This window comes from Diospyros lotus, chromosome 8 (genome assembly GCF_014633365.1).
Source record: "Diospyros lotus cultivar Yz01 chromosome 8, ASM1463336v1, whole genome shotgun sequence".
NCBI classification, from domain to species: Eukaryota; Viridiplantae; Streptophyta; class Magnoliopsida; order Ericales; family Ebenaceae; genus Diospyros; species Diospyros lotus.
The window spans coordinates 14,370,111-14,382,715 of NC_068345.1; the positions used below are offsets into that span (position 1 = coordinate 14,370,111).

The 12,605-nt window shown below is 41.0% G+C and overlaps 1 protein-coding gene and 1 pseudogene across 2 annotated transcripts in view; one reads left to right on the forward strand and one right to left on the reverse strand.

Annotated features, from left to right (window-relative positions):
* The window catches only part of LOC127808821 (uncharacterized), a 62,043-nt gene that overhangs the window by 35,842 nt on the left and 13,596 nt on the right, over positions 1-12,605 (forward strand). The window lies entirely within an intron of this gene.
* LOC127808538 (casein kinase II subunit alpha-2-like) overlaps positions 9,691-12,605 on the reverse strand; it is a 4,143-nt pseudogene continuing 1,228 nt past the window's right edge.

Genomic DNA, 12,605 nt, shown 5'->3' on the forward strand with positions numbered 1-12,605 from the left:
CTAAAATAAATACCCACACCCATTTTTCTCCAAATATTTTTACATCGAAAATCATCAAATAAATTTCTAAACATTTAAAAAAAATCAGAAAATAATAAGGTCACACGCGCCTGCACACGCAGGCGCGTGTTAGGGCGATTGAGACTAGCTCATGGGGCCCACGCGCCGGTCGTCTTCTCCAGCCACGGCCTTGCCGAAAAATGGGATTTTTGCACCACCAGAAAGCCTATGCCAAGTCGATCACGATGGCATAGGTTTCATCCCGAAAGGAGCATCGGAGACTGCCCAACCGACCACTTGAAGGCTCAGCTAGGCGGTCCGTTTCGTTTTCCGGCGAGGCTTCGAATAGCCTTCAAATCTCAACCAAAATGCTTTAAAATGCACAGAAATAATCCTTACCTTATGGGCAACAAAATCCCCTTATCCTTGCCTCTCAATTCGTTTGAAATAGCCTTCGATTTGAGCCTCCAACTTCTGAAAATTTCGGCCATCAAGAGCTCTATTTATAGGCGAATGTCGAGCTTTGAAATGGCTTTGGATGGCTTACCCACTGCCTTAGGCGTCTTTACCCCCCCAGATCGACCTAAAGGTACTAATATTCGCCTGCAAAATCGAGTTGCAAGTCTCCCATTTTTGGCCAGCTTTCTTAGCCGATTTTCTCAAAATTTCGGCCACTTCGGTGGTCGTTATCGGCTCATGATGGTTCCTACGAGATCCCCGACCATCCCTCGTGCTAGCCCATTGCTTGAAATGGCCGGCCAGAGCTGGTGCACCACTGTTAAAAGCCATGGCTATGGAGTTTTTGAAATTGCAGTTTTGCCCCCCTCAGATTCGATTTTTCCATTTTGGCCCCTTTCCTCACAACCCCTACACTTTCCTCAATTTCCATCGAGCCCCTTAAGTTCCAATCTTTCAATTTCCTCTTTGCCACTTTTGCAAAAAATGACATTTTGACCCCTCTCGGGAAACTTTGGAAAATTACACTTAGGCTTGTTTCTCCATTTAGGCTTTAAACCTACTCGTTTCTTCCTGAAACCTCTAAAGGGTTGCTCTACTCGACAAACCGAAGCTTCCCATAGCTCCCGTTATCATTTCGGGAGTCTCCTATGAGAATTCGATTTTTTAGTTTAAATGGTGGCTGTATTTTTGTTGTACCAAAAATCGTTCTTGATTGCATTTCTTTCGGTCCTAAAAATCGTGCCTTGAGATGCTCGTTAGAGATATTTCTATTTCCTTAGACATTTAAGCTTTAGGGTACTCCCTTCGGTCAATTCGGTAAATTTTTTAGGCTTTTCAGATACCTAATTTTCCCGAATCTCTATTTTTCCTCTAAAATAATGACCCAAAGTTCTTGGGTATTACATTCTCTCCCCCTTAAAGAAATTTCGTCCTCGAAATTTTTGTATTCTTACCTTCTAAGACATCAATATTAGGCTTACAACTCATAAAAGCAACAACTTTTATCTCTTAGTCGAGCATTATCATTGATCATTTCGTAAACCCATCAATTGTATTACTTACACAAATAATGTCTATCGGGTGTATTGGGTTTTTGTACAGAATATCCCGCTGTAGCTTTCTACCGTCGGCCACATACATAAAAAATATTTGATAGCGTCACCAATGTAAATGTACTATTCATAAACATCCATTTATTTCAAAACATCTTTGATAACATTACATAGAAAATCTCAAAATTTACTACTTTCATCCTACTTTCTCGAACAACAGGGGATATTTTCCCTAATCGTGTCCTCGAGCTCCCACGTAGCTTCTTCGTCAGTATGATTTCTCCACTGAATCTTTACCAGTGGGATGACTTTATTCCTCAAGGCTTGGTCGCGCCGATCTAGGATTCGCTCGGGCGACTTTGGATAAGTTAGATCATCTCTTAGCTCGATTACTTCCACTCGAATTTCCTGGGTTGGATCTTGTATATGCCTTCGAAGCTGAGACACATGGAAGACATCATGGATGTTGGACATGCTAATAGGAAGTTCTAGGCAATAAGCCAACGGCCCAACTCATCCTTTGATTGGATACGATCCAATAAATCAGGGTCTTAGCTTACCTTTCTTTTTTCCCCGCGTCGCCAAATGCTGAGGCGATACCTTCAAGTACACATGATCTCCTACCTCGATTTCCAAATCTCGCCTTCTTTTGTCTGCATAGGACTTTTGACGACTTTGTGCGGTTTGGATTCTCCCTTGGATCTGCTGAATCTTTTCTGTAGTTTGCTGGACCAACTCAGGTCCCAATATTTGTCTCTCTCCTACTTTGGTCCAACAGATAGGCGATCGACATTTTCTTCCATATAGAGCCTCATAGGGTGCCATTCCTATACTACAATGGTAACTATTATTATCAACGAACTCTACTAAAGGTAGATGCTCTTCCCAATTAACCTTAAAATCTAAGGCACATGACCTTAGCATATCTTCTAATGTTTGAATGGTCCTTTCAGACTGTCCATCGGTCTGCGGGTGATAAGCCGTACTAAGGTTCAATTGCATCCCCATGCACTCTTGCAAGCTTCCCCAAAATCTTGAGGTAAACCTCGGATCCCGATCGGAGACTATACTTACCGGCATGCCATGAAGTCTAATTATCTCTCCAACATACTGCTCTGCAAATTTTCGTACTGGCCTATCCATCCATGTAGGCAAGAAGTGTGCTGACTTTGTTAGCCTATCTACGATGACCCAAATCGCATCGTTGCCTTTCTGACTCCTGGGAAACCCCGTCACGAAATCCATTGTGATGTGCTCCCACTTCCACTCTAGGATGTTCAATGGCTTCATGAGCCCTGCTGGTCTCTAGTGCTCTATCTTCACTATTTGGCACGTATCGCATTGCGCCACTTTTCTTGCCACACTTGTTTTCATTCCCGGCCACCAATAGTGTAACACCCCGCCTCGCCGGACGTGTCACTATAAGGGTATTTCCGGGAATCCTTTTTTTTAAAAAAAATAACATCATCACGCGCGGTGCTTCATGAACAACCTTCACATGCAAACACAAGATCCCGAAAACCCCAGTCTTGCCCGTTTAACTTAACAAGATCAATAATCTTAACAACTAAACGAGAGATATCATAATGCAGCGGATACATTAACATCAAACACCGTGATTCTTACATAGCATTTCCATAACGAAATACGTAATACAGATAACCAAATGATAACAATGTTATCATACAACTACTTATACACACACTAGAATACATACCAAAACCCCCAAAGTTTACAATGACTATCAATCTAAGCACCGTTGACCTTCAACCGACCATGTCCTTGCCCTTGCAGCAGTCCCTGACTGGAACATTGAATGTTCCAGGGGCATAACCTAGGTTAGATGACAAAACATCTAAGTGACGGCATGAAACAGTTTACATAATGCATGAACAAACATACGAGCATGGCATATACAGACAAAACGACAAATGCAAACACGTCTATCTTGAGAAATCTCCCTGACATACTCAACCTCCCGTGGAAACACCTTCCACACACCGTTGGGGGTTAACCTTGCCGCGACATACTTAATCTCTCGAGTGCCCTACCGTGTCACTCGTTTACTAGGATTAACCTTGTCCCATTCTCAAGAAAACCCCATCCCATCCCATACGGACCCAATAATGACATGAAAATCAATACCCCGATGATATGAAAATCACACACCATGCACCAACTCTTTTGCAAATAAAAACAGTTGATGCAATATACCACATGATCAATATGCAAACGATGTCATATATACATGAATAAAATGCATAAGTATAGCATCTCGAGTTCTTGTCTTGAGTGCCCTACCGTGTCACTCGTTCACCTGAACTCACTACACTCACACCAAGACATATCCAAAACAAATGTAAAACTAGAGTCAAACCACTCACCTTATGCGAAAAGTCAATTTTTGCCTCGATCCTCGTGCACGACCTCGATTTGCATGCCAAATCACAAACACTTGAATTTGCAGTCAACCTCGAGCCATAATACTTTCCTAAGCACCATATTTAATTAAGAAAGTATTAAAATCTATTTTCCTCAATTTTTCCATAATTTTCTCTATTTTCTCCAAATTTCCACCTTGATAATTCCAAAATAATTATTTTCTCAAACATTTTCCAAAATGTTTAAACATGATAAATCCTAAAATAAATCAAAAAAAAATTATGGAAAAGGAAATACCAAAAATGCCCCTATCACGGGCCCTCACGTGCCTGGCGCCTGGGTGCGTGTGGAAGCTGGCGCGTGGCTGCACACGCCATTGTCTTCTTCGTTGAACCAGCTGCCAGCGATTGCTTCGATGACCAAAATGACGACACCCCCTTGAAGCCCACGCTTAATCGATCCTATTGGCACCAGTTTGAGGCCGAAAGGCCACCGAAAAATGGCCAAAAATAGCAGTTGCAGGCGGCGGCAGGCGGTCCGCCACCCGTTCTCGACTGAGCTTAAAATGGCCACCAATCTTGCTCCAAATGCTCCAGAATCACTCTACTTGATGCAAGGATCGAAAGCCCCTTATCAACTCTCATCGATTCTTCCTCAAACCCCTTCGATTGAAGCTCCAGTTTTTGCAAAAACCCTCGGCCACCTTGCTTCTATTTATACTCGATTTTCGGCCATTTCTCAGCCAATCACCGGCCGAGCTTGGCCTCCAAGCAAGCCCAAGACGAATAGCACCTTCCCCAGGTTCGCCTTGGCCGTCCCATCACCGGATTTGGCCTCCACGTGCGACGATTTGCGGCGGCCGAATTTCCTACGCGTTCACACTGCTTCATTTTTGCTTTATTGCACTTTTCACCCCCTAATTTCTTCAACTCTCATTTTGGCCTTTTTCATTATACCCCTTATCTATCCAACTATACCACCAAGGCCTACAAGATTTGTACTTCTCATTTGAACCTTGAAACTCCTGAAAAACTACTACGTTTTGACCTCCCTCGGGCAAATTTAGAAAATTGCACTTAGGCCCGACTGGTTAACTTGACCTTAAATCCATTTGTTTCAACCCAAAATCGCTTAAGGGTTGTTCTACACATTAAATACTAGTCCTTGACCTGCTCCGTTGACCTTCTGAACGTCTCCTATGTCGATTCGATTTTCTCAGACAGGTCAACAGCTGTACCAAAAACTGTTCCCGATCTAATTTCTTTCATCACTAAAAATCATAATTCAATTCACTCATCGATACTATACCATTTTCCTTAACGTCTAGGGTCCGGGGTACTCCCTCCGATTAATTCGGTCATCTAAAGTTGCGTTAGTGTGTCCTATAGCCTTATTCTTTCGATAATTCCAGTTATACCTTTCATTAAATACCATATACACTCTTAATAATTTCCCGGGTATTACAAATAGACCTCTCGGAGATCTCTATACATTTTTGTGGCCCCCGGGTGTATTGTATAACGAGTTCTGTGGGCTTCATTCAGGACTCTTTGTCTCAAATCTTTTAAATTTGGCACGTAAATCCTTCCCCGAAACCTCAGTATGCCATTATGCATTTCAAAATCAGATTTCTTAGGCTAGCCATGCTCGTCCACCCATAGATGTATCCGTTTATCATCCACATATGCCTCCCGTATTTCGTTCACCAAATCTAGCTGAACTACCATGCCAGTGATAAGGACAGATGATTCCTTTAGCACTACACTCACCGTCAGATGGCTAAAAGCCTCCAACATTTGCCACTCACAGGCCATCATTTCGGCTATAGAGATGGGCACATTCCTACTCAGTGCATTAGCCACCACATTGGCATGCCCTGGGTGATATCGTATGGTGCAGTCATAGTCCTTTAGAAATTCCATCCACCGTCGCTGCCTAAGGTTCAGCTCTTTTTGCGAGAACACGTACTTCAGGCTCTTGTGGTCTGTGAACACCTCAAAGGTTTCACCATACAAGTAATGTCTCCATAGCTTCAGAGCATATATTACGGCCGCTAATTCCAGATCATGTGTCGGGTAGTTTTCTTCGTGCCTCTTAAACTGTCGCGACCCATATGCGATCACTTGGTCGTGTTGCATTAATACGCAACCTAGACCTATCTTAGAGGCATCCGTATACACAACGAATCCCCTGTGCCCATCTGGCATTGCTAAAATAGGTGCTGAGGTTAATCTGTTTTTGAGCTCTTGAAAACTTTCCTCACACTTGGCAGTCCATTCGAACTTAACATCTTTCGAATGAGCTTTGTCATTGACGAGGCTATTTTTGAAAATCCCTTCACGAATCTTCGATAGTAGCCTGCCAATCCTAAAAAGCTTCTCACCTTTGTCACATTCGTTGGCTGCGTCCACCCCTAAACTGCCTCAATTTTTGCTGGATCTACCGAGATTCCCTCGGCAGAGATTACGTGTCCAAGAAACGCGACTTGGGGTAGCCAGAACTCGACTTTGAGAACTTGGCGTACAACTGGTGTTTCCTGAGAGTTCCTAGCACCACCCTCAAGTGCTCTTCATGATCATTTTCATTTGAGGAATATATTAATATATCATCTATGAACATGATCACAAACTGATCTAGATAAGGTCTGAACACTCTATTCATGAGATTCATAAATGCCGCTGGAGCATTTGTTAACCCAAATGGCATCACGAAATACTCAAAATGGCCGTACCTTGACCAAAAAGCCGTTTTCAGAATATCTTCAGGCTTAATCCTTAATTTGTAGTATCCCAACCTTAAGTCAATCTTTGAAAATATCTTTGCTCCTTGCAACTGATCGAACAGCTCATCGATTCTCGGAAGTGGATACTTATTCTTCATCGTAGCTTTATTCAACTGACGGTAGTCAATACACATCCTCAAGCTTCCATCATTCTTCTTTACAAATAGCACTGGCGCGCCCCACGACGATGTGCTCGGCCTAATGAATCCCTTATCGATCAATTCCTGTAACTGGCTCCGTAATTCCCTCATTTCTACCGGGGCCATTCGATATGGAGGAATAGATATCAGTTTAGTTCCTGGTACTAGCTCGACTGAGAAATCGATCTCTCGAGGTGGCGGTAGTTGGCTGCACTCCTCACCCTACAATTTAGATAGCCTTAATCAGTTTGGATGTTCAGTGTTGAAATGGTGAGGAGGTTTAAACTCACCAGTGTGTGAGTGTAGTTGTAGCACAAATATAAATTCCAGACAAGTCCGGGTCGATTCACTGGGAGGTTTATTTAACAAAAGAATTGTTCATTCGGGTTGATTTATCCAAAGAGAGCTAAGTTTTCTTGATTGTGAAAAGGTTTTTTTTTGGAATATTAAAAAGGTCTTGGGTTGAGGAGAGTTCAGAACCAATGCCTAATAAATCTCTTATAACAATTTAAACAGCAACATTAATCTGAAATAAATAGAGGATCGTTTGGTAGTTATAATTCAAGATACGAATGATTCTCAGCTAAGCAACCCTCATACATGATATGAGGGTTCTAGGTTAAGATGTCACTGTAAATTGTATTATACTATAGACTATGATTTGATCATCTAAGCTTGGGTATATCTCATCTCCAATTCTAGCGACTCTCATACATGGCATGAGAGTTCTAAGTTAGGATGATGACCCAATCCAAACTCACAAAACCATTTACACACTCAACTCGAGTTTAACTTAGATAAATCTTGCATTCATCGAGGTTTGGCTTATCTTGAGATTCAAGAACATTGGACACTGTCCTCGCCTTAACCTAAGATTAGATTTAGCTACTCATTTCCATTTAAAAGTTAATTATCAAGAATTTAAATGATGTAATTTAAATAACAGAATTTAAATGATAAGAATTAAATGGCAGAAACTAACCGGCCATTTAAGCGGTGGATAATTAAAAGACAAGAATTAAAATTGTAGAAATTTAAAGGCAGAAATTAACCGGCCATTTAGGCGGTGGATAATAAAGTAACAATAAATGAGATAAGAATTTAAAAGAAGAAAGAAAGGAAGTAAGAGAAAACAAGAGAGAGAATAAGAGCAATTTTCTAAGAGAAACTCTAAGAACAAAACTAAACTTTGATTCAAGTAATAACAATTTTTTCACAAATGCACCCAAGTAAGCTATTTATAGCCCACAAGATGCAATACAAATCACACAATTATTCAACTAAACATAATTATATCTAATAGGCACTCACAAAACATTCACCTAACTAATGGAAGAAAATTAGATAAAAGACAAAAAATACCGAAGACTTTAGGTGGTGGACTACTCATAAGAATACAAAAGACTTTAGGTGGTAAATCACTTATAAGAAAAAATACAAAACAAAGAAAAGTCTTCTACAAATTGGGCTTTGTTGGGCTTTGATTGGTCTTGGGCTTTTGGTTGGTCTTGGGCCTTTGGTTGGATTCCATTTGATAGTTGGGTCAAGTGCACTTGAAACATCCTCTAGACTCCATAATTGGCCTTTGAATTTGAGCAATAAAAAATGGGTAATCCAATGTCTTCGATTATGCCCCTAATTAATTGTAGAAGCCAACTTCCTTGCTTCATCCTGAAATAATATGTAATATGAATAATTATTTACTTTAAGCATAAATATAAAGCCAAAATAGGGATATAATTCATTAGGATATGGGAAATATTGACCCTTATCAGTAGTCCTGGTAGATCTTCTGGAAATACATCTTCATACTCTCGTACTATCAGCACCTCCTTGAGTTTTGGTACCTCTTTCTCCTCCAAACGAGCATAGGCTATACATCCATGAGATCCCTGGCTTATCAACTTTTCTGCCTTCCTGGTCGAAATCATTTTTCCATTCCTAGGGTCACCCTGTCCCCGAAATTTGACCCATTCTCCTTCGGGTTTCTTTATGGTCATTACCTTTCTTTGATAATCTATGCTGGCATCGTATTTGGACAAGAAATCCATTCCTAAGATTATGTTGAAGTCATACACTTCTAGCAAAATTAGATCAACTTGAAATCGAGCATCACTTAAACTAATTTCGCATTCTTCAATCACTTTTGAGGACCTTGTACTTTTACCCAAGGGTGTCGAAATTATTATCGGAGACTCCATAAGTTTAGTCTCTACCCCTAAACTTGTAGCCAAAGCATATGACATAAATGAATGTGTTGACTTAGGGTCTATCAATGCATGAACAAGGGTATCCGATATGAAGAGTGTACCTTGCACGACTGCCGAATTTGTCCCCATATCTTCCTTGGTGAGGTTGTAGACACGTCCCTGATGAGTCCCATGAGCCTCTCCTACCTTTTTAGTTGGCCTATCTGCTTGTCCGAGTTTTGGCTTCTTCGAGCAGTTACTTGAATAGTGCCCTGGCTGATTGCACTGGAAACACACTACCTTCGACAAGTTTTTAACTGGAGGTGTTTCCTTTCTCTTATGGCAATTCCTACTTATGTGCCCTTGCTTTCCACAGGAATAGCAGATAGACGTTCCTGCTAAGCATTTCCTCCCTAGATGGCTCTTTCTGCACTTGGAGCATTGCTTGCTGCCTTGGGGATTTTTATTTCCCGATTTCTGCTCCGAGTCCCCTTTTGTTTCCCCAGACCTAATCTGCTTCACTTGCAGAAGGTTCCTCTTCGTCATCAAGGCTTTACTTAAAGCTTTCTATAGGATTCGATCGACCATGTGCTCAAGGCCTGCAGCAAATCCACCTGAAGTCTTGACATAAACTTCTGTGCTTTCTGCCACTAATCGGTATCATACATTGGCACGTACTTAATGAGCTAATTGAATTTGGTGTCGTATTGAGCCACCGACATTTCTCTAGTTTGCTTCAGGTTCGCAAACTCCCAGCTCTTCTCCTGCCTCCAGCTAAGCGGGAAGTACTTATCATTGAAGGCCTTCTTGAATGCCTCCCAAACTGATACTGGGGTCTCATCAGTTTCAGACCCTTGCCTCGAGCGGGATCTCTGCAACGCTCGCTCTGTAGTCTGCCACCACTTCCCAACTTCTTCCTCAAACATGAAAGTGACACAATTTACTTTGTCCTCGTCATTGAATTGGAGATGTCGAAGCAACTTCTCTGACTGCTCTAACAAGTACTCGGCCATGCTGGGGTCATCATGAGGCTTCCCCTTAAACGTTGGTGGCCACTGCCGTCGGTACTGTTCCAGCACATTTTCAGTGTGCCTAGGTGGCCCTTCTCTGGTTGCGTGGGTCAAAAGATTCTCTATAACCCTCTCGATGCGATCCAGGCTGAAAGTAAACAATGATCGCTACGGGGCAAACAGCGTAGTTCAAAAATTTTGAACTTACCCCGATCCCGGCGATTGGATCAATGTCGAAATCAAATCATTTACATACAAATAAATAAATCTAACCTTTAGATTATCGATTCGTTCGCGGATTCGAGCTGTCCAAGCGTCTGGCCTCTAACTCGTGATACGCGGCACGCGTCCGTTGGCAAGGAGAGCGGAATAGGAGTGCTAGCTCATTCTCCTTTGCGCGGCTTGTGTATGGACGGTAAAAGAATGCCCACGTTTCAAATCGATGCGAAAAGAAACGAGAAGAGTGAACGGCAATACGTTTTTCAACTCTTGAAAAACGACACCAAAAATCACCTTATTTGGGCAACCCATAAAAATGTATTTATAAGGAGCTCTAGGGTTTCTTAAACCCTAATGGACATGGGGTGGCCCATTTAATTTAGTCCAATTAGGAACTTAATTAAATGGGTTTATTCTAGTCCAACTAGGAATATAATTAAATGGCCCAATCCTTTTATAAGTTTAAATAAAATATTTTGTCCCAAATCTAATTTAAGCCCAAACATAATATTTAATATTTGGTCCAAATCTAATTTGGTCCAAATATAATATTTAATATTTAATATTTGGCCCAAATCTAATTTAGTCCAAATATAATATTTATTTTAATATTTGGCCCAAATCCAATTTAGTCCAAATATTAACTTAAGCCCAAATATATTTTATTTCCTATTTGCCACTCCAACAAATAGAAAATTATTAAATTAGAAACTCCTTCCTAATTTAATCAATTGCCATTTTAGGAAACTCTTTCCATTATGACGACTCCTCGTCATATCGACGTCATTACGTCTATTTGTTCTTTTTCCGTGAGAACCTACGACGGCACAACTTCTTGCCGAAGTATCCCACTTAACCATACGTCCACTCTCCTGGTTTAAGCCAGGGACCGTGCCTATTGCGTATGACTCATTAGGCTTTCGAATATGTTGGCAATGTGTCGGTACAAACACATAAGATAAGATTGGCCTCTAACAAGGCATCATGCCTACCCAATTATTCAGAAGGATTCATAATCCGCAAATAACCTTTCACGAGCATGGTTACCGTGTAATTCGATCCTCTCGTCAATGTATCTTATGTGATCTTAAGTATGGCGATGTGTTGCTTGATAACGATCACATTTGTTTTCTTCGGTCTTTTGGATATCTTCACTTAATTAGAAAGTAAATTAATAACTCCTTATTGATCTCTTTAACCATGGCCATGGATTTAAAGTGAATATCCACCGAAGGCGCTTAAATACATCATCCTTTATCAAGGGATAGACGAGTCCCATCTTGGTTATGCACCCATCTCCATAAGCCTCACGATATGCCCAACGATCGCCCACGTGCAACCTTTATCTAGGCCCATTGAAACGATGTCAAAGCATATCGGTCTTCTTATGAGATAACCGTGACAACCTCAGGTCCAAGGATTAGTTACACACCATCTCGTATGAGAATTCCATCAACATATAACCAAAATGGATTCTCATGGTGAGTCATGTCCAGTGACACGTTCTCCAACATTGGTCACCTATGTACTTGTCTAGATATCCCCATGCCTATGGGTGTGAGACCCCCATTACTATCACATAGCAAAAGCATAGCACATACAAGTCTTACCGCAAATGTCAATGTCCATTCTTGACATTGCTACGATTTGGGACGTTTAATGATGTCTAGAAACTGTGATGCATCATCTCATATCTTTATAAATTAATCACAGTATACATCATATGGACTTCATTTGGTTATTACAATAATAACAAGAAACTAATAGAATGACTTCTTGTGAATTTGAACAACTCCTTATTCAAATAATAACATGATTATAATTGTCAATGTACAACATGCCCAATCTGATTGGGTCTAGAGCACCTACACTAACAATCTCCCACTTGCACTAGAGTCAATCATTCATGTATCTTATACTTGATGATCAAACATGAATTTCATGTTTCTCCTAGGACAGAGATTTAGTCAGGGATTTACGACGTTGTCATTCGTCGATACTTTCTCTACATATGTCACCTCAGCTGATAATCTCCATTATCATATGGTGATGCCGCAATACAAGTTTGGTCCGTTGATGAGACCGTGGTTCCTTCGCTTACGCGATGGCTCCATTGTTGTCCCAATAACTGCTATTAGATCAGCAATGTTGGACGCCACTTTAAGTTCATTTATGAACTTACGGATCCATACAACCTCCTTAGCTGCTTCGAAGGTTGTTATGTATTCGACTTCAGTTGTTGAATCTGCCATTATCTCTTGTTGGAACTCTTCCAACTCATGGCCCAGCCATATAGGTAGAATATGAATTTCGACTGTACATGATTTAAAAATCATCATGGTCAATTGGAAACTAGCATCCATGAACCCATT